A 24,040-nucleotide genomic window follows, 5' to 3' on the forward strand; every position below is an offset into this window, starting at 1 on the left:
ACTAAAGCCCTCCATTCACCTCAATCTTTGCCCCATATCCAAACCCAACCCCTCATAACCTCCATGCCAATCTATGTGCCCCTATGCTCACCCCCATGACATCTTATGCCCTTCATGCCAACCTATATCACTGTACCCAGCTGTTTTCAATACCAATTCATGTAACCAATCTACTGCCTTACACTTTCAATGCTAACTCACCAAGCACCTACCATGGACTAAGCTTAAGACCCATAATAAAATGTGACAAAATTAAATTATATCTATTAACAAATTCACTATTTTAAAATAAACTCTCATTGATTAAAAAGGCTATTAATTGCATTTAATTTCATTTAATCTCTTTGAAATTCATCTCTAACCACTTGGTCCTGTGAACTAATTAGCAGTTCAATATGTCATTGAAAGATTATAAAATCAGTCATGCAGCATTAATCACATGATGATAATTCTCAGGTTTATTTAAACAAGTAGAGTGAAATAGCAAGCAATGATTTGAAGGCATTTAAAACAGATGTTCCAAGTATTAGAGTGAGTTTTAAATGCCTTAAATGCCTTTGATAATTCCTTTTGACAGTTCTGTTGACAGGTCCAATGAGTTTAAGTACTTTCTATGTAAATTCATGTAAGAGCACTTTACCTCTTCCAAAGGTGTACAGCGACAATGTCTGAAAGAATACTTCACTATTCTAGATGCTGTGTGAAATGTAAACCCTATCTCACCAGTTTTCACCTTCACAACTTGAGCTTCCCACTCCTGGCTCATGAAAATCCCATTTGGAGGCAGCTGACTCTATGAACCATGGATGCGTAATTTTGAATTCTTGAAAATGAGAGGTGCTGTGTTAGGGGCAGGATCTCTTGTTTCTGGCCTTTAGAGCCATTTTTTCAATGAATGGAGATCCTCACCACTATTGCACAGAATCAGGCCTTAGTCTTTAAAGTTGTACAATCAATTGCCCCATTTAAATGAATGAGCAATGAAAACCATTGGAAGTTAGACTTTATGTATTTATTTTATTAGAATAGCTTACTTAGTGTGGAAACAGGCCCTTCGGCCCAACAAGTCCACACCGCCCCGCCAAAGCGCAACCCACCCATACCCCTACATTTACCCCTTACTTAACACTACGGGCAATTTAGCATGGCCAATTCACCTGACCTGCACATCTTTGGACTGTGGGAGGAAACCGGAGCACCCGGAGGAAACCCATGCAGACACGGGGAGAACGTGCAAACTCCACACAGTCAGTCGTCTGAGGCGGGAACTGAACCCGGATCTCTAGTGCTGTGAGGCAGCAGTGCTAACCACTGTGCCACCATGCCGCCCAGAATCAATTCACGATTACAGATACCTATACAATAAATCAAGGTAGAAAGATTTTTGTTAGGGAGAGGAATCAAAGATTATTGGGAGGACTTGAGTATGTGGAATTCTTAATACAAACAGATTAGCTATGATCTTATTGAATGGCAGAGCAGGTGTGACAGGCTGAATAGCCTTCAGTTCCCAGTTTGTATGTTTCTAAATATCTGACTAACACCACAGAGACTAATTGAAGTGGCCAAGGTGCCTTCTATGTGTAAGCACTCCATCAGTTTTCCCTGAGTTTCCCAGGAGGAGGAGGAGGAAGATTCTTCAATACCATTATACCCACATCCAGTTTCTCACGTTAACAGGAGATAGTGTTAGCTTTGCTGCATCAGGTAAACACTGTCCCAAATGAAAATCACATCAGTACGCATGAATTCCCTTGAACAGTTTGGTTTTTCTTAATTTACGGATATCATCATCCCCGGATAAATTTCATTAGAAGTGCTGAATGTGATGTTTATCCATTATACCAATATCCATCAGAGGGAGCGAATCGTTAGGTGTATCATCTTATCCATTCATACACGATTTAGCTTCAATCAACATTAAAATATCTCATAACTGTGCTGTATAGGTGAGTTGCTGTCGGGATGTGATTGGTCTTAAGCTCTAGTGAAAAAAGGGTGATAGCAAATTGGTCTTTTTTGCATCATATCTCCAGAGGTGAGGTGAGAGTCAGTGTTATTGACATCAAGGCCACATTTGGAGATGCCGGTGTTGGACTGAGGTGTACGAAGTTAAAAATCACACAACAGCAGGTTATAGTTCAACAGGTTTAGCTGGAAGCACTAGCTTTTTGAGCGCTGCTCCTTCATCAGTTGGTTGTGGAGTACACAGTTGTAAGACTCAGAATTTATAGCAAAAGTTACAGTGTGATGTAACTGAAATTATATATTGAAAAATACCTTGATTGTTTGTTAAATCTCTCATCTGTTAGAATGACCATGTCAGTTTCACTTCTTTCATATGTAAATCACAAAACATTTTTTAAAAGTTACATTCTCAGGTGAACTTTAACAATTGGTGACAGCCCAGATAATGTGTTGAAGGTGTTAGCCCGCTGTGTGCTGTTGACTGTGCCATAATGTTTAGACTGGTTCTAATCTTAAAAAATGATTAACAGAGTCTTACATGGATTCATGCAGTTTTTGAGCAAAGTACAATGTAACTCTGCAAGTACAAATTCACCCCACAAACATATGTGTGTTTGTGTGTGTGTGTGCGTGTGTGTGCGCGCATGCGTGTTTGTGTAGGAGTGTCTGTGTGTGTGTATAGTGCAATGGATCACTTGTAATGTGACATTAAATCAAGGTCCCGGTTGAGGCCCTCCCTATGGGTACCGAACTTAGCTATCAGCTTCTGCTCGGCCACCTTTCGCTGTTGCCTGTCCCAAAGTTCGCCTTGGAGGATGGTCACCCAAAGGTCCAAGGTTGAACGTCCTGGACCACTGAGGTGTTCTCTAACTGGAAAGGAACACTCCTGTCTGTTGATTGTTGTGTAGTGCCCTTTCATCTGTTGCCGTAGCCTCTGCTCAGTTTCACCAATGTACTATGCCTCAATGTACTTGCCTGTAGCATGTAGCATGTGAGATAGACAATGTTGGCTGAGTCACATGAGTACCTACCACGTGCATGGTGGGAGGTGTCCCCACGCGTAATGGTGGTATCCATGTCCAACTGTGACATTAAGGAGTCTGAGCAAAATTGGACGCAGTAGAATTTGGAGAAATCCCTCTGCAAGTTGCAGTATTATCCAGCAAATAGAATGATGGCTGTGATTGTTGGAGGTCTGTTATCTTAGTTCCAGGAGATCTCTGCAGAATTTCCACAGGGAAGTGTCTGAGACCAAACCTGCTAAAAACCAGGCGTGAGGCCTTCAGATCGGAGACCCACTCAAATATAAGGAATCCAAGTATGACCTTCGCTGAACCATTAAGACAGCCAAGGACCAATACCGATCTAAATCAGAGACCCAAACAAACACCCGGCGACTATGGCAAGGACTGAATAACATCACAGTTTCTACAAAGAGACAGTGCAAGATAGCAGATAATGACACATTCCTCCCAGATCGTCTCAATGCCCTCTATGCTGCTTTGAGCAGAATTTTGGCGGAGACATAACACCTATCCCAACAAGTTCTGATGAACCTAGCCTAACAGTCACTGCATCAGATCAGCTTCTCTTTGTATGAATCCAAAGAAAGTGATGAGACCAGGTGAAGTACCAGGCCGTGCACTCAGAGCATGTGCAGATCGACTGACAGAAGTTTTCTCGGACATCTTCAACCTCTCCCTGCGGCAGGTCACTGTCCTTGCCTGTTTCAAGAGGACCAACATCATCCCTGTGCAGCATGTCTCAATGACTACCGCCCAGTGGCCCTAACTTCGGTTGTCATGATCGGCTTTGAAAGGCTGGTCATGGCATTAATTAACTCTAGCCTTCCCATTACTCTTGACCCACTCCAATTTGCCTATTGGACCAACAGATCCACATTAGATGCCATATCACTTACCCTTCACTCCTCCCTCGAACATTTTGACATCAAGAACAGCTATGTAAGAATCCAACTCATTGATTACAGTTCAGCCTTGAACACTATTATCCCCTTGAGACTGATTACTAAACTTAGTGATCTCAGACTAAACCCCACTCTGTTTCTTGACCCACAGGCCACAATCACTGAAGATTGGGGACAATATTTCATACCCACTATCAGGATGTAGGTTTGCTTGCTGAGCTGGAAGGTTCATTTCCAGACATTTCAATACCCTACTAGGTAACATCTTCAGTGGGCCTCTGGGCGAAGCACTGCTAATAACTCCTGCTTTCTATTTATATGTTTGGGTTTCTTTGGGTTGGTGATATCATTTCCTGTGGCGATGTCATTTATTGCTTTTTTTTCAGGGGGGGAGTAGATAGGCTCTAACTCAATGTGTTTGTTGATAGAGTTCCGGTTGGAATGCCATGCTTCGAGGAATTCTCATGCGTGTCTCTGTTTGGCTTGTCCTAGAATGGATGTGTTGTCCCAGCCAAAGTGGTGTCCTTCCTCCGCTGTATGTAAGGACACTAGTGAGAGAGGATCATGTCATTCTGTGGCTAGTTGATATTTATGTATCCTGGAGGTTAGTTTTCTGCCTGTTTGTCCAATGGCAGTTTGTTGTTGTTTTCCTCCTCTTTAGTGAATTTACGCCAGTAAGGGTATTATTGATGGTCTTGAAGATGTTACCTAGCAGGGTGATGAAACGTCTGGAAAGAACCTTCCAGCTCAGTGAGCAAACCTACATCCAGAACCTCAACCTGAGCTACAAATCTTCTCAGAACTCACTAAATCCTCAGTAACACTCAACCCTGGAGGACCCCATGGGACCGTACTCACTCCCCTACTATACTCACTGTATACCCATGACAACATCGCCAAATACCAGACTGATGCCATTTACAAGTTCGCCGATGACGCCACCATAGTCAGTCTAATCTCAGATGGCGACGAAACAGACTACAGACGGGAGGTGGAAGACCTGGAAAAATGGTGCGCTGGGAACAACCTAGCTCTCAATGCCGGCAAAACTAAAGAACTCATCGTTGACTTTTGGCAGGACGTTACTTCCCTACACATTAACAGCACAGAGGTTGAATGAGTGGACAGTGTCAAGCTCCTGGGAGTAGTTATCCACAACAAGCTTTCTTCGACTCTTCATGTGGATGCACTGGTTACAATGGCCCAACAACGTCTCTTCTTCCTCAGGCAGCTGAGAAAATTTGGCATGACAGTGAATACCCAGGCCAACTTTTATAGGTGTGCCATCGCGAGCACTCTGTCTGGATGTATACCCCCTGGTATGGCAACTGTACCATTCAAGATCGGAGATGGCTACAGAGAGTGGTGAAATTGGCCCAGACAATCACAAAGGCCAACCTCACATCTATAGAATCCATCTACCAGGCCCACTGACAAGGAAAGGCCGCCAGCATTCTCAAAGATCCATCCCACTCTGGCAATCTCTTGTACAACCTCTATCATTGAAGAGAAGGTATAGAAGCCTGAACTCACTCACCAGCCGTTTTCGCAAGTTTCTACCCTACTGATGTTAGAATACTGAATGGACTCACAAATTCTTAACATTCGCCTATACCTGTTTTTGCCGCAGTTTACCTGTTATTTACTATCTATGCTACTTAACTATGTGATCTGCCTGTATTGCTCGCAAGACAAAGCTTTTCACTGTGCCTCGGTCCACCTGACAATAAATTCAGTTCAAATCTCTATTCTCTCCACCACCAATGCTCAATACTAGCAGTGTGAACCATCTACATGATGCAGTGAAAACTTCACCAAGTTTTCTGAGACAGCACCTTCCAAATCCACAACCACTACCATCCAGGAGGCCAAGGGCAGCACATATGTAAGAATGTCATCACCTAAAACTCACCACCAAACAAAAGAGAGAAGAGCAGGCAAGAGCATAAATATGCTGCTTACTTTTATCCAGAAGTAGCTAAAGTGCTTAACAGCCTGCTAATGGATTTTAAGATATTGAAAACATGTTATTTTCAGGATATCTTCCTTTCTGGATAATTGGTTTATCCACTCTCATTAATTTATTGTATTATTTGTGCTCTTGTGAGAGACATACCAGCAGCTAGGCTTCCCAATGGTTTATTACCTCTCTTCCAGCCATGTTGAATTGTTACCTTCAGTTATTGCAGGTTAGTTGCATCAGCCAAGAATGGATTGAGCTGTGAAGTGTGAAGTTCTCTTACCAATCCTGTCATGTAGCATTCCCTTCTGTGCTTCCACGTGGCCCTGTAAATTTTCTCTGCGTTTTTATTTTGAAACCAGCTTGGAATCAGAATGGTTTTTTTTTGTTTTTTTTGTCCAGAAATTCAGAAAATGATAACGTTTAACAGTGCATCAAAAAAATGCTGTAACATACAATGTGCACATTATTCACTTTACAAAGGAGATATCAAACAAGGGTGGGTTTATCAGGGGCTGCAAATGCCTTCACACCCTTGAGAAATCTTATAAATAACATTCCAGAAGGATTGCAGCTTTCCAAATGTCAGTTTCTAGTGGGAGAGACACAAAAGAAAGGCCAGTCTGTCAAAGTAAAGCTGTCAACCACTTCATTTCAAAAGTCAGTGAAAAATAGAAATGATCTGTAAAAATCATGGAGTCAGTTTTTCAATGTAGGGATTTCCGTTTTCTGAAAGAACTGCTTGAAAATTGATTTTTTTGCTGTTAACATAATTGTCAATTTGTTCTTTCAAAGATATATGCTATCATCATTTTTCTATGAAGCAGCAGGTGCCCATTTAACTCATTTGGAAGGTCAAAAAGTACATTATTTTCACATCCAGCAGAGATTTTCCTGCACATTCAAACACTTCATCCACTATGTCCATTGCTCTCGACGTGGTCTCCTCTACATCGGAGAGACAGGATGCCAACTTGTGGAACATTTCAGGGAAAATTTCTGGTACGCACGCACCAAACAACCCCACCGTCCTGTGGCCGATCACTTCAACTCCCCCTCCCACTCAGCCAATGACATGCAAGTCCTGGGCCTCCTCCACCACCAAATCCTAGCCACTTTATCTTCTGCCTTAGGACCCTTCAACTACACAGCATCAACTACTGACTTCATAAGTATCCTAATCTCTCCTCCCCCACCTTATTCCAGATCCAACCTTCTAATTTGGCACTGGTCTCATGACCTGTCCCACCTGTCCATCTTCCTTCCCACCTAACCGCTCCACCCTCCCCACTGACCTATCACAATCACCTTCCACCTGCAGCCATCCATCATTTTCCCAGCTACCTTCCCCCCAGCCCCACTCCCATCCTCCTATTTATCTCTCAGTCCCCTTATCCCCCCTCACCAGCGTCTCCCACATTCCTGATGAAGGGCTCATGCCTGAAACATCGATTCTCCTGCTCCTCGGATGCTGCCTGACCTGCTGTGCCTTTCCAGCGTCACACTTTTTGATTGTGATCTTCAGCATCTGGAGTCCTCACTCCCTCTAAAGTAAATTATCCAGTTTGCACCTATTGCCCAAAGTATTCATTCTTAGCTTTTACTATGATTTACAGATATATAAGGGAGGTGAGGGCCTTATGGCATCATTGTTAGATTATCATCCAGAGACCCAGGTAATATTCTGGGAGATCCAGGTTTGAATCCCACCATGGCAGATAGTGAAATTTCAATCTGATAGAAATCTGGAATGAAGTGTCTAGTGATGACCATAATACCATCAATGATTGTCCAGAAAAACTCAGCTGGTTCCCTCATGGCCCTTATGGAAGGAAAGTGCCATCCTTACCCTGCTCTGACTTACTTGTGACTTCAGACCCACATTAATACAATTGACTCTTCACTGCCTTCTGGGCAATTCTGGATGCATTATAATGCTGACCTAGCCATGGATGCCCAAATCACATGAATGAATGTAAATATATATGTATTTTTCACTCTTTATTTCTTAGAGTGGGATTGAAGTACTTGGAGAATATTGACTTTATGAAACACAGCACTCGGTCTCAGTGGCAGTACCTTGAACACTTGACCTTTAGCTATCTCTCTCATGAAACTAACTGATAAGACATGAACAAACTAATCTGAGCTCCTTATCAAAGGACAATTTATTGCCAATTCCAACACAAAGAGAGGCTCTTTTAATTTCTTTTTTAAATACAAGTGCTTCTTCATGTACACTTTATTCTCACTGGGGAGTAGTGGGGAGGGGGTGGAAGGATTCCCAGACTGACTATTATTAAATTGAATCACATCATGAATACTCATTCCCTTGGTAATAAGTGCTGGCATGGGATTTAAACCTGGAGCTCCTGACCAAAGTCGGGGCTCAATGCACTTTCTCAGTAGCACGAACAGAAATCATTCCAAATTATGCCCAAATCTCAATGAACATATTGAACTACATAAATTATTATATGCTGACAAAAATCTTTTATTTTTCACTTTATTTTCATTTTGAGGTTTCAATTGTAAATTTCCAACTTGTTGTCCCCACAACTTAGATGGTCAGGGTAAACTCTGGGTCACTGTAATTCCATGGGTGACGAGTGGAAAGTGGCCAGAGGAAGCATTTGACAATGTCAGTTCAGGAAGAATCCTGAAGGAACATACACCCGCTTCAAGGAGCAGGCTGTCTCAATAAAGCAAATCATTGAGGTTGTGAGAACTGGAGAAGTAGGTGATCAAGTCTTAGATAGTGGTAAGTGTTTGAGTGTTTCTTTTTCCAGAAAACTGTAACATAACACGTTATCAAAATCCCAAAAGCAACTTTTGCAAATGAAGCACTATGAAGCATATGAAACATTATCCAAAGCCTTGATTGTGTTATCATTGTAGCTGTCTCGACACTGTCATTCTTCTGATTTTCAGGGATAAGAAAATTAGGGAAGTAAACACGTGGCTAAGGGATTGGTGTGGGAAAGAGGGATTCCACTTCATGGGGCATTGGCATCAGTTTTGGAACCGGGGGGATCTGTACTGTTGGGACGGTCTCCACCTGAACCGATCAGATACCAATGTTCTAGCGAAGAGGATAAATAGGGTGGTCAGTAGGACTTTAAACTTCTTAGTTGGGGGAAGGGAAAGTGAAAGAGACAGGGAGTATGGAGTTAAATGGAAAGATAAGCAGCAGGATAGCATATGTGCAGGTGGATTTAAACTTGAGACAGACTGGGAATGCAGCAAAAAGGAAGGATAACTTAGGACATCTTATGACTTCCAATATCTCTAATGATAAGAAAGTTAGCATTAAGGCACTTTATCCGAATGCTCGTAACATTCGTAACAAAGCAGATGAACTAATGGCAAAGATCATCATGAATGATTCTGATGTGGTAGGCATCACAGAGATGTGGTTACAGGAGGGTCAGGACTGGCAGTTAAACTCCAAGGGTTTTTCAACTTATTGAAAAGACAGGGAGGTGGGCAGAGGGGGTGGGGTTGCCTTGTTAGTTAAGAACAAAATTAAATCTATGGCACTGAATGACATAGCGTCGGATGATGTGGAGTCTGTGTGGGTGGAATTGAGGAACCACAAAGGCCAAAAAAAACATAGTGGGACTTATGTACAGACCTCCTAACAGTGGTCAGGACCAGGGGCGCAACATGTACCGGGAAATAGAGAAAGCATGTCAGAAAGGCAAGGTCAGAGTGATCATGGGAGACTTCAATATGCAGGTGGACTGGGTAAATAATGTTGCCAGTGGATCCAAAGAAAGGGAATTCATGGAATGCTTACAGGATGGCTTTTTGGAACAGCTTGTCATGGAGCCCACAAGGGAGCAGGCTATTGTCAGGCGATTGAGCCTAGTGCTATGTAATGAACCAGACTTTATAAAAAAATCATAAAGTAAGGGAACACTTAGGAAGCAGCGATCATAATATGGTAGAGTTCAGTCTGCAGTTTGAAAGAGAAGGCAAAATCGGATGTAATAGTGTTACAGTTAAATAAAGGTAATTATGAGGGCATGAGAGAGGAATTGATAAAAATAGACTGGAAGCAGAGCCTAGCGGGGAAGACAGTAGAGCAAAAATGGCAGGAGTTTGTGGATATAATTGAGGACACTGTACAGAGGTTCATCCCCAAGAAAAGAAAGTTTATCCGGGGAGGGATTAGACAGCCATGGCTGACAAAGGAAGTCAGGAAATCTATCAAGGAAAAAGAGAGATCCTATAAAGTGGCCAAGACCACTGGGAAATCAGAAGATTGGGAAGGCTACAAAAACAAACAGAGGATAACAAAGAGAGAAATAAGGAAGGAGAGTATCAAATATGAAGGTAGGCTAGCTAGTAATATTAGGAATGATAGTAAAAGTTTCTTTCAATACATAAGAAACAAATGACAGGCAAAAGTAGACATTGGGCCACTTCAAACTGATGCTGGAAGCCTAGTGATGGGAGATAAGGAAATAGCAGGAGAACTTAATAAGTACTTTGCATCAGTCTTCACAGTGGAAGACATGAGTAATATCCCAACAATTAAAGGGAGTCAGGGGGCTGAGTTGAGTATGGTTGCCATTACAAAAGAGAAAGTGTTAGAAAAGCTAAAAAGTCTTAAAATTGATAACTCTCCTGGCCCCGATGGGCTACATCCTAGAGTTCTGAGGGAGGTGGCTGAGGAAATAGCAGAGGCATTGGTTGAGATCTTTCAAAAGTCACTGGAGTCAGGGAAAGTCCCGGATGATTGGAAGATTGCTGTTGTAACCCCCTTGTTCAAGAAAGGATCAAGACAAAAGATGGTAAATTATAGGCCAATTAGCCTAACCTTGGTTGTTGGTAAAATTCTAGAATCTATCATTAAGGATGAGGTTTCTAAATTCTTGGAAGAGCAGGGTCGGATTAGAACAAGTCAACATGAATTTAGTAAGGGGAGGTCATGCTTGACAAACCTGTTGGAATTCTTTGAAGACGTGACAAGGTTAGACCAGGGAAACCCAGTGGATGTGGTCTACCTAGACTTCCAAAAGGCCTTTGATAAGGTGCCACACGGGAGGCTGCTGAGCAAGGTGAGGGCCCATGGTGTTCGAGGTGAGCTACTGGTATGGATTGAGAATTGGCTGTCTGGCAGAAGACAGAGTTGGGATAAAAGGTTCTTTTTCGGAATGGCAGCCGGTGACAAGCGGTGTCCCGCAGGGTTCAGTGTTGGGGCCGCAGCTGTTCACATTATATATTAATGACCTGGATGAAGGGATTGGGGGCATTCTAGCGAAGTTTGCCGATGATACGAAGTTAGGTGGACAGGCAGGTAGTACTGAGGAAGTGGGGAGACTGCAGAAGGATCAAGACAGTTTGGGAGAGTGGTCCAGGAAATGGCTGATGGAATTCAATGTGAGCAAATGTGAGGTCTTGCACTTTGGAAAAAAGAATACAAGCATGGACTACTTTCTAAACGGTGAGAAAATTCGTAAAGCCAAAGTACAAAGGGATCTGGGAGTGCTAGTCGAGGATTCTCTAAAGGTAAACATGCAGGTTGAGTCCGTGATTAAGAAAGCGAATGCAATGTTGTCATTTATCTCAAGAGGGTTGGAATATAAAAGCACCGTTGTGCTACTGAGACTTTATAAAGCTCTGGTTAAGCCCCATTTGGAATACTGTGTCCAGTTTTGGTCCCCACACCTCAGGAAGGACATACTGGCACTGGAACGTGTCCAGCGGAGATTCACATGGATGATCCCTGGAATGGTTGGTCTAACATATGAGGAACGGCTGAGGATCCTGGGATTGTATTCATTGGAGTTTAGAAGATTAAGGGGAGATCTAATAGAAACTTACAAGATAATACATGGCTTGGAGAGGGTGGACGCTAGGAAATTGTTTCCGTTAGGCGAGGAGACTAGGACCCGTGGACACAGCCTTAGAATTAGAGGGGTAAATTCAGAACAGAAATGCGGAGACATTTCTTCAGCCAGAGAGTGGTGGGCCTGTGGAATTCATTGCCACAGAGTGCAGTGGAGGCTGGGACACTAAATGTCTTCAAGGCAGAGATTGATAAATTTTTGATGTCACAAGGAATTAAGGGCTACAGGGAGAATGTGGGTAAGTGGAGTTGAAATGCCCATCAGCCATGATTGAATGGCGGAGTGGACTCGATGGACCGAATGACCTTACTTCTGCTCCTATGTCTTATGGTCTTATGGTAAAGGCCTCCTGAGCCAGCTCCTCCTGATAACTTTTCCTTCAAATAACAGATCACTGTCAGTGCTTTAATCTCTATATTCACCAGGTCCAAAACATAGATAGACAGCAGGAGGAGAGCATGGGCAATGAGTTACAGAACAAGGGTGAATCAAAGCAAATGAAGGAAGGGGAAGGGTATGATACATGAGAGGCTTCTCCCATCTTCCTCTACATTTGTTAAAGTCAGGGAGCCAGATCTCTTGGCCCTGTTTTGAAGAGAGGGAAACAATTAAGCAGGTTGTTGATGCCATTAATGGATTGTCCGACAAGTTTTTAAAAATGTTTTCACTGTTTGTTTGAAGGAGTCTAGGAGTCAATTGAATTGAGTGCTAAGAGGTAATATATTGAATCCTTGGACAGAATACCAATTCTAAGCTGTTTTGGGAATTCAGACAAGGTGGCATGGTGGCTCAGTAGTTAGTACTGTTATCTCACAGCGACAGGGACCGGTTCGATTCCCACCTCAGGCGACTGTCTGTGTGGAGTTTGCAAATTCTCCTTGGGTCTGTGTGGGTTTCCTCTGGGTGCTCCGGTTTCCTCCCACAACCCAAAGATGTGCAGGTTAGGTGAATTGTCCATGCTAAATTGCTCATAGTGTTAGAGGCATTAGTCAGGGGTAAAGATGAGGTCGGAGAATGGGTCTGGGTGGGTTACTTTTCAGAGGATCAGTGTGGACTTGTTGGGCTGAAGGGCCTGTTTCCATACTGAAGGGAATTTAATCTTGTAGTCTTCTGGCTGCCACATCACTGGACATGATTTCTGATCAGGTTGTTCAGATAAGCCCTGATGTGAGGACCGTCTTCAACTATATTGTTGAAAGCATCAGTCCTGTGCATCCCTAGATAAGAGGACAGAATGACAAGGATACTCTGAATATAGTCAGTGTGCTATCTCCAAGATGCACTGCAGAAAGTCACCAAATATCTTGAAACAACACCTTCCCATCTCACAACTACTTCCATTTATATGGACAAGGTTGCAGATACATAGGAACATCACCACCTGCAAGATACCCTCCAAGTCACTCATCATCCTGACTTGGAAATATATTGGCATTCCTTCGCTGTCTCTGGGTCAAAATTCTGGAATTCCCTCCCAAATAGCATTGTGGGTCAACGTACTGCACATGGACTGCATGGTTCAAGGATGTAACTCACCACCACCTATTGAGGGGCAACTAGGGACAGGCAAGAAATGCTGGCCAGCCAGTGCCACCCACATGACCTTAAAAAACTGTCATGAGCTCATGCATTGACCATATCAGTTCCTTGATCAGTTAGATCCATTTACCATTCAATCAGCTCTCTCCTCTCAAACAATATAAGTACTGTATTCCCTTTATATTGTTACTTTTAGTAAGGTGTCTTGAATGATTTGACAAAATACTTGATAGAGGTCTGAATGACGTGAGCAATAGTGGGATTTAAGGCAGGATCAGAGAGGAGTCTGATGATACCTGTCTCAACATCAGGAACACCTAGCTGTATCTACTATGCATTGCCAGCTGATGAGGCCAATTTCTTGATGGGCAATGGTGTGTTGCCAATTAAAGGAGGTTATAGCTTCCTAAATACCTTATTAACATCATGCCAGGCAGTATCAGGAAGTGGAGGAGTCAATGTTTTGGGTGTCACCCTTCTGCAGGACAGGCAGTCCTGAAGAAGAGTTACACTCAAAACATTAACTCCTCCACCTCCTGATGCTGCCTGGCTTACTATGTTCTTCCAGCCTCCTGCTTGTCTGCCATGAATTCCGGCATCTGCAGTTTTTTGTCGCTAACCTGTTATTAACATCATGGTTCACCTCAGTAAGGTTCAGCTTCCCATTTTACCTAATCTATCAAGCAAACTAGACATGAGGAATGCTTGACATGGAAGTCACAATGGGTACCTAGCAACTTCAGCTTGCTACTGGCTGCAAGCACCTTCCGCACGAAGCAGTTTCTCAGGGCACCAGCCTCATACATAGTCACTGGCATCCAATATTTACCAGTCCTCACTGAAGCCATGACACCTCCCTATCTGGCTGTAGGCCCCATAAAAAACACAAATCCACATGTTATATCAGCAACTTGCATTGAAGGGCTTAAACAGAGACACTTTGCTTGTGGGGTAGGCACCAGCTTGTAGACTGGACCAGACATCATCTCGGGGCTGTTCATTTACTCTTAATACTCACTCACTTAGCACCACCTAAATGCTTGCAGCATCCCTGCCTTGCCAGAAGCTATTAATATCACTGTATTGACATGTTCTTCAATGCAATTACACAACCAGGCTGTTTGTCATGTTTGTCAATAGAGATCTGTCTGGAAATGGGAAAGGGATATCTTATGTCATCATGAGATATCAATCTAACATTTATGGCCTGTGCCAGCTGTCTGCCCTGTAAACATACTATATGTTCATTCAATCAAATGGCTATGTCAGAAACAGGGTGGGAGAAAGTTTGCAGTCCAGACAAGAAGTAGGGAGAATGTTTGCTGTCGGGGGGTCCCAGTACCATCAGTCATGGCACAGTCCACTCACAGTCCACAGACAGTCATCCACTTGAACTGCTCATAGTCAGGCTGTGTAACTACAGTCTGGCATGTGAATGATAGCCCTTGGAGGGCCAGCACCAGCAGGTAGGAGAGTTGTGTATGTAGTCAGTGGGAGAGCTGCAAACACAGTGGGTAGAGTTTTAATCAGTCATATCGAGGAGAGGCTTGTCAAAGTCGGTCAGGAGTCTGTGGCAATTACAGCAATTCCTGACGTTGTTGATCATTCCTAGCATTTGTTTTCTGTGGTATGGTCTTTGCTACAGACTTGCTAAGGTGAGGGGACTTAGAAATGTAGCTGGCTTCCCCTCAGTGAAGGATGCCATTGACTACACACATGCCACACTAAAAAGGCCATTTTACAATGCTGCAGAATTCATCAACAGAAAGGGTTTCCATTCGATTAAGGTGCATGAAATCATATTTTTACTGTATCCTGGAGATCTGTGCCCTATTCTCTGGCAGCTGACACCACTTTTACTCCAGGAGCACATGTGTATCTGGTGCATTTCAGGGTCTACCAGACTTGCAAAGCTGGTTGCTGAGGGAGAAAGGCTATCCATTGCAACCAAGGTTGATAACACCACACTGCAATCCCCTGGTTCATGAGGAGCACAGATATAATGTCCCCCAGGTTTTAAGCACAGCCATGATGGAACAGATGATAAGGCTGCTGAAGACGCAGTCCCATTGCTTGCACTGGTCTGAGATGGCCCCCCAGTATATCCAGACAGACCCATAGAGTCATAAAGCATGGAAACAGAGAGGGTTTCAGGTGCATAAAGTTTTGAATTTGAATTACATACAGTTAGGGTGGTTAAGAAGGCATTTAGCACACTTGCCTTCATTGCTCAGGCCGTTGAATACTACATAGGAGTTGGGATGTCACTTTGAGGTTGCACAGGACATTGGTGAGGCATCTTCTGGTGGCCAGTTCTGGTCACCCTGTTATAAGGAGGATATAATTAAACTCTAGGGGGTTCAGGAGAGATTTGCTAAGATTTTCCTGGGAATGGGGTATTTGAGTTGTGGGGAGAGGTTGGGTAGACTGGGATATTTTTCACTGGAGCATAGGAGGTTGAAGGGTCATCTTATAGACGTTTACAAAGTCATGAGGGTATAGATAAAGTGAATGGTGGGTGTCTTTTCGCGATGGTGGGGCATTTCAAGATTAGTGGGTGTACTTTTCAGGTGAAAGGAGAAAGATTTAAAAAGAGATGAGAGATTTTTTTTTTAAACAGAGAGTGGTTTGCATGTTAAATGTACTTCCAGAGGAAGTGGTCAATGCTGGTACAGGGACAGCATTTAAAAGATATTTAGGTAAGTACATGAATAGGAAATGTTTGGTGGCATAAGGGCCAAGTGCAGACAGGTGGGACTAGTTGGTTTGGGATTATGGTAGCCATGGACTCGTTGGACGGAAGGATCTGTTTGTCCTGTATGACTCTACTTGTTTATTATCTTTTGGGGAAAGACATTAAAAAAAATGGCTCCTTAATATCTCAGGAGCAATTCTTGCAATCTGTTTTTAACTTATCTCAATACCTGAATTTGAATATATTGTTACTTACATTTTACAGTGAATGATACAGTAAAATACAGTGAAAAGCTTCAGGTGTTACCACAATATGGCACCATTTTGAATAGTTTAAGCGTAAAAACAGTAAAAAGATATAACTGTAACAGCGTCCACCTTCATTCCGCTGCCTTCCCACCATGAGTCCTGAGTCAGTTCACCAGTAATAGGACACCAGTGCTGCCACCCCTCCTCCACCAGCTCACTGCTGTCTGTATTGCACCCACCATGGCAGGAGGCTTCATTCTTTAGAGACATCATCTCCTCGCCGCTGGGTCAACCTTGCTGGTGCTGCCACCAAGTCCCATGCTGAACCCATACTCACCCCACAACCAGCTGCTGTCACTGCCTCGCTGATAACCAGAAGTCCTTGCTCCAGGCCCACCACATCCAAAACCAGGATTCCCTGGCTTCGCTGCCGCCTCAATGATGCCAGGAGTTTCTGAGTGGGTGTACCGATGCTGTCGCCACTGCATCGCCAACGCAAGGAGTCCCAATCTGATGCTCTTACTTACCCAAAATTTAAAAATAACTCAAATTTCGTAAATGGTCAAATTATCCCAAACTGTGTCATCACTGTCAGTTAAAAGTAAGTCAATGAGAATGCAGTTTCTTTCACTGGCCATCTTAGAGTCCTATAGCATGGAGACAGGCCCTTCAGCCTAAACTGGTCCATGCCGACCAAAATCTCCATGCATGCTAACCCTATTTCCCTGCCCTTGGCCCATATTCTTCTCATCCTTTCCTATCCATGCATTTGTCCAAATGACTTTTAAATATTGTTTATGTACCCACCTCAACCACTTCTATTGACATATGCGTACCACTCTCTATGTAAAAGTGTTGCTCTCAAGGTTCCTTTTTATCTTTTTTCCTCTAACCTTAAACTGATGCCCTCTAGTCCTTGATTCCCTTTGTAATCTTAGGTAACTTTCTTCACTGTACACTATACCAGCAATCTTGGTGTCATCTGCAAACTCACTAACCATGCCTTCTATATTCTCATATAAATCATTTATATAAATGACAAAGTAATTTGCTTGTATTTTCTTAGCAAAGAATCTCTCGTCAATTGTGTTGCAATATTTGATCTTTTAGTAAAGAAAATTAAAGAGGAAATTGTGTGGCAGAGGCTTTTATTTGGAAATAAGCTATTTTCTGTGTAACTTGATTTAAAAGAAAAGATTGACAGCTTTGCCTGAGAATATGGTTCAAAATGTTGTAAAACCAGCATTCCCTTTGTTTTATTTACTTACCACAGCTGTCAGGAGGCATGCCATGTTCTATTTACTTGTTACCATTTTCGTATCAAAGCTGAGGCATAACGTTTGAATGAAATGTGTGTGATCATGACTGCCACTCTGCATGTTTGCCTTACAATGAACTTATTGACACACATCAGTCAGCTCATCAATTCATAACATTTTCCCAAGCCAGTTGTCGTCAGTGCTGAAGTGATCACTCCCACTACTAACTACAAAGAAAGCTGCCTCCAAAGATCTGGCAATCTTTGTGGTGTGGATCTCACCTTTCTTAATTAGTTTCATTCCAGTGTAAGAAGTACGGCAGGATATTGTGAGTCCAGTAATGTTGTCGATACCAAGCATACCAAGTAACCAATTATATTGAAAAATTGACAGATAGCAAACCAGGCAATAAAACCTACTGATCATCTTTCGCTTTTGAAGCATTTTAGTAAACAAAATAAAGGTCAGGAAATATGCATAGGATTAAGGTAATAGAACAAATGTCATAAACCTGTTTTAAAGTTTTTTTGATATAATGGAGATAGCTAATATTTCACAAATATAAAATTAAGTTTTCATGGCCCAGAAAAGTTGTAACTTTTTATTGTTCCATTAAATATACCTCATTCATGGAGGCATAACTTTTCAGAAGTTTTTCCAACAAGACTCAGTGTCTGGAATAGAAATTAATATTAAATGGTGTGATTTTAAGGTTTTCTTCTGTTAGAATAGTATCCTGTGTGGAAGACAACAACTTTTGGATTTACTTCTTGCATTACCATATGTGCAGTTAAATGCAGAAATCTAGATGTTGCTTTCAGTTTCACAGTTATAATGGCAGTCAACACTAACAGTTTTGGTGTCACTTAGAACCACCAAAAAATGGAACAAGTATCCTTCACAAAAACGAATATATGATCTTGGTAACAAGGAAGTAACATCTTTGCAACCTTAGGTTATCTTATCACACAAGTAGCTTTTGGACAATGCAGTTCATTTGAACCACATATGAAGACAAACTACTACAGGACAGACTTGCTGAAAATTATCTATGATTGACCCAACTTTGTATAGAAACGTTTTGAGCCAATTAACGTGACTTAGCTTTCTGATAAAGGTTATTTGATCCAACCCTAAGTTCATTTCCAGAAGAGATGCTGCAGATCCACACAGCACTTCTTTCCAATATGCCTCTTTTTCTTTCATCTCCTCACTGTTTATTTGGGAGTTGCTGAAATTCTGGTTGATTCATCTTCTCTATGTCAGTTACCCATTCCTTTTCCAATCTCACTGTGTTTTAGTCCCTTGGACCATATCTTTCCATCTAGACTTAGATCTATCTCTTCTTTGACAGTCCCACCTCCATCATTTGTCTCACCACGCTTCCACTCTTGCTCTATAATCGTTGACCATGTCATTTTATTTTTTCTCAGCTCCTTTCTATCATGTTTCCTCATGTACTCTATGATACACTGGTTGCTGATTTTGACCTTTCACATTATTCCAGTGACTCTTCTCAGCAACTGCAGCTTGTAGGGCCAAGACATCCTTCTTTTCTTCTTAATATTGCCTAAGTTTCTGCACTGTAGAGCAAGACCTGTCTCACAACCTGCTTGGAGATGCTTCCTTTTAGTTTCTGTGATACCTTTTCATCACGTAACACTCATCTGCTGTTTTTCTAATGAGCCCAACTTGACACAATTCATTGCTTAGTTTTCATACTTCATCTTCTGTCACCACTCAAGTTAGAACTTTAAAACTACTCAATTCTTCCGAACCTTCACTCTGATCCTCTTCTCTTGCTGACACTGGAAGTCCATACATTGGTTCTCTCCCCTTTAAGGTCCCTCATCACATCCTCTGATATTGCAGCAGTGTCAATGTTGCCTCACTGCCAAACTAGAACACTCCTTGATGTCCACCATTCATATTACTTGTCACTGGACTATTAATCCAGAGGATGAGGCTAATCCTCTGGGTTCAAATTTCAATGATAGCTGGTGAAATTGAAATTCAGTAAATCAAATTTGGAATTGAAAATGAGGGCAGGATTTTCCCCACCCAATTTGTGATGGAGAAAGTGGCTGGAAGGGCAGGTAATTGGACAGGTTGGCATTGGAGAGTGAAGAGGGAATAGACAAAGAGACAGAAACTATGACTCAGCCATGTAATTAAAACTAGAGTGGAGCTATCATCAGAAAATGCAGAACAAGCAAGAGTGGTTTTTATTGGCAAACTGTAAGAAGGTCATTTGTGAAAACAATCCTTTATTATGTGTGCAATGACAGACACAGTATCGTTTTTTTTGATTGAGAGTGAATTCCTAACCCACAAAGGACATACTCGGTTGTGACAAAAGAGCATAATTACTATAAGGATGTTTCAATTCTATTGGATGACCTTAACCAATGTTGATTGGAAGATTGAAATGAACTACACCATCGGACATGTATAACAGTAACAAAATCTAACTGGTTTAAGGGAGCTTATGCGTGATACTTGGATAAATGTGATGTATCCCCTTTGCATATGCTCAAATAAATCAGTGAACAAATTTACTGAGGCCTTGCTTATGTCATCTCAGCAGATGAGTGTTATGCAATTAAAAAAATCACAGAAACTAAAAGGAAGCATCTCCAAGTATGTTGTGAGACAGGCCTTGCTCTACAGTGCAGAAACTTAGGCAGTATCAAGTATTAGAGCCCACCAGAGTGCGGTCCGAAGCTAAGGGTAGCACTGCTTTGTCCTCGTTAAACAGACCAAGTAGGGGTTTGTAGAACATTATTGTCATAAATTTTCATCCATAAAGGAACTTTCTGGCTCCAAATATGACCAACAATCCTTCTGATTTCTGCCTCTACTTTTGCGAGTAAGGCAACTGCCACTGGGTGAGCCTTACAGGATTGAGAAATTGCTTCCTGATCAACATGGAAGGTTGTCTTGGCTCCTCTGATAGTCCCTAGACTTACTGGAAGACTTCTGGGTATTCAACTAGGACTTCACTCAGTCACTTTCTAAGTGAAAACATTTGAGCCAATCTAAGTAAATCTCTCACAACCAATTTTGTCCCATCAAGCTTGGGCCTGAACTTTAACTACAATCACAGATAACTGAACCAGCTGCTTTTCAGAAGAGACCGGAACTGAAGTTGTACATTTAATCTGTAAAGTGTCTCTGATATGGATTATCAGTGTAACTGACATTTTCTGCAAATTTAAGGCTTGCAGTCCAGAGTGAATTTTGTTAAAAACTGCAATCACTGATACCACCGTGCCAGTATCAACCTCCATTAGAACTGGGTGATCATTTAACCAGATGTTTGTTTTGATTGGTTCAGGTTTCGATGTTGCTAAGCAATTTAGCTCTTCCAAACCAGACGTAGGTGAACTTCCCAGAGTATGCACCCTCCTGAATATTATAAGTGATCTTACTCAGTTTAGGTCCAATCGAATGCTTTAGCTGTCTCAAGTCTGCATTCTGGCAGCAACTACAATGGCTTGCAAGTCAGGATCTTAAAGAAAATTTTAACTGTTTAGTTGAGGCTTGGCTTTGCTTTGGGATTTTGCTGTGGGCTGACCTAAAATCCCTCTGTTTAGGATATGAACTGAGTGAGGCTATACACTTTCCTGTACTCAAGTGATGCTCCCCAAACTCAATGAGACTGGCAAGGGTGTTTACTTCCATTGCAATACCTTGTGACCCATTTGCTTCACTTGCTGCATTTTCCAATGATAAAGCCAGTTGGAGTGCTGTTTGAAATCTAGTTAGCCTTTAGCTAGTGGGTGCTTTTGCATAGTTACATCATTAATCTCACATACCAAATGGTCTCTCAGCATCTCATTCAGAGTTAAACCAAAGTCACACCCTTCTGCCTGTCATCTTAACCTAGTCAAGAACCCCAATACAAATTTCCCTGGTTCTTGATTTGCTGAGTAAAAGTGAAAATGTCTCAGTACTAGAGGAGGCTTGGGGTTGTAATATTCGTGAAATAAATCCATCAACTCTTGAACAGTTTTAGTAACTGGTGCCTCAGGGAAAGTTAGGCTCCTAATAACTGAAAAAAGCTGCAACTTTACCAGGAGAATTACTCTTCGCTTTTCATCTGCCACAATGTTGTTTGCTTGGAAAAAAAACACATTGTTTCCACATACTGGGCCCAGTACTCAATAGCAGGATTAAACAAGTCAAGATTCCCAAACAAAAGCATGATGTCAGAAACGCTTACCCCAACTCAAACATAACTGTTGCGAGAGTTTCTTCAGGAACATGCTTCACTCTCGTTGCCACTGAAATAAGTCAATAGAGTCCAGTATCCTGTCATCAAGTTGCCCTTTATTTATACATGAGCAGTCCTTGGCTCGAGTACTGCCTGTTTAGAGTCAGCTGTCAGAGTGTCAGCATCTTTGACACTCCTGTTCTTATCTGTTAGCCATGGCTCCCTGATTAGACCAGATTAACAGCCCCAATCAGGGAACTAATGTTCCATGAGGTCCGCCTGGCTGACCTCATTACAATCACTGCAGTCCCTGCTGTCATTTCCGTGTGATCCCTAAGCCCAGAAACTATTCCAGGCAATAGCTACCATTCTTTCCTCCGATCCTCCTTCTGAGGATCAAACAGAAAGTATCCACTCGTCTGCAGTGGTGCTGCCCAAGTTCTGGCAATGTTGGCAGCAGGTAGGACTCCCTGCACTGGCTTCCGAATTATTGCAGAAATTATGCCAGCAGTTACTCAGCCTGCCAGATTATATATTAGTCAGGCTGCTTTCTGAATGAGGTTAGTTGCGGATTTCTTTACCAATTGTTCCCACTTTTGGATTTAGTCTGTATATGATAAAATTCTACCATTAACTTCAATAATAGCAAGCATAAAATCATCATCAGTTATTGCAAAAATCACATCTGGTTTATTAATTTCCTTTATGGAAGAAAACTGCAATCCTTACCAGGTCTGGCCTACAGCAATATGGTGTATTCTTAATTGTCCTCTGCTATGGCCCAGTAAGGCACTCAGTTCAAGGTCAGTTAGGGATGGTACTAAATGCTGGCTTTGCCAGAAATGCCCACTGCCCATGAAAATATGGAAAAAAAATGATATGAGGCCTGGAAACTGGGTAGGGGCTGCTGGTACAGAAGATCAAATGGGCATGTAACCCCACTTGACCTCTGTTCTGAAGAAAATGGTTCCTCAAATATTGGGCACAGTATTTATAGTCTCATTCTACCATTGAAAGTACTGATTTAGGTTAAAAAATTTGGGAGCTGAAAAGAAAATTCAGATGTCTGCAGTAAAATCAACATGTTTGGCTGGCCTTATCAATCACAGTGCCAATCTCGTTTGATATTTTTTCTATAACTTAATGATTAAATTTACCTTTGTAGTCTTTTCCAGCCAATTCCATCAAATCCTGCAGGAAAGTTTTATAGTTTTACTTTTAATCCTCAGGAGACTGGTTCAATGGTGATGTGATCAGACATGTGAAATTTGTGGACAGTTTTAATTCCAGGAAGCATTGAGGTCAGTCTATGCTGTAAATGTCAAAGTGCTAGTCACTGCAGATGTGCTCAAATTGTAGCTGATGGAGAGCCTGTACTACTGTAATACCTTCCCAATTCTGTCCATCAGCCTAATGCAGTTTTGATACTTGATGCATCATAAAATTCACCAACGATAACACACTATTTTCATCACATATTTGAGCGCGCTATGATATCCTGTGGGTTGGCATGTATAAAAAAAAATTGGAAATTCTCTTAATGTGACAATGTCTAGTTAATGTCACAAGTGTTATGTTGATTGATGCAGCTGGACTGGAAATTAGTCCATTAATATAGCTCACTCGAAGCCAACACATTAACAAATTTCTGTGTAACAGAATCGTTGACCCTTTCCTTTTATATGTGCGAAAGAACTTGACAAAGCTGACAGCTGACAGTATTTTCTTAACTTTCAATAGTTCTTTGTGAGGATGTGTCATGAGTATTGGGCAAGAAGTTAATGTATAAAATTCAGTATGGTTATGGGAGAAAGCTGTGTTTGACAGTTATGAACTGACAATGCTGATCCAAGTCAGAAGTGGCATCATGTCTCATCGTGTCAAACTAATTGACATTTTTTTTACTTGACATCATTTTTTGCAAAGGTATCAGTATGTGAATGAATGAGACAATTATCTGGACATGGCTCTGGAGGCTTTACTACTTAACAACTTAAAATTACAACTGACAACATCAGATGTGTTGCAATCTCTTGGCAACACGTACGTTTCTTATCCGAATTGGATTGTTGTCTGACTACAAACCTCTTTCATGCATAATTAGCGAATCAATTAGTAGTATATAAAGTTGCAGGATTATAGTCAACAGGAAAGTCTGGATTTTCTTGTACATTGATGTCCCTGATGGTGTCATATAAGTTCTCTTAAGATGGTGGAGGTGTTTCTTTGTCAAAAACCTTGTATAATTTATTTCAAATTACACATCACAATTACTAGTCTCTGTATTTTATAAAAATACCATGTTATAATTTGCAAATCTTAAATTACCAGTCAATGGCAGCCATGCTACCCTAACCAAATTATATTTTG

At 41.8% G+C, this 24,040-nt stretch overlaps 1 protein-coding gene across 1 annotated transcript in view; it reads left to right on the forward strand.

The window, feature by feature from the left end:
* gpr158a (G protein-coupled receptor 158a) overlaps positions 1-24,040 on the forward strand; it is a 670,521-nt gene that overhangs the window by 429,705 nt on the left and 216,776 nt on the right. The gene's annotated exons all lie outside the window — the stretch shown is intronic.

Source organism: Chiloscyllium punctatum, chromosome 8, assembly GCF_047496795.1.
Source record: "Chiloscyllium punctatum isolate Juve2018m chromosome 8, sChiPun1.3, whole genome shotgun sequence".
NCBI classification, from domain to species: Eukaryota; Metazoa; Chordata; class Chondrichthyes; order Orectolobiformes; family Hemiscylliidae; genus Chiloscyllium; species Chiloscyllium punctatum.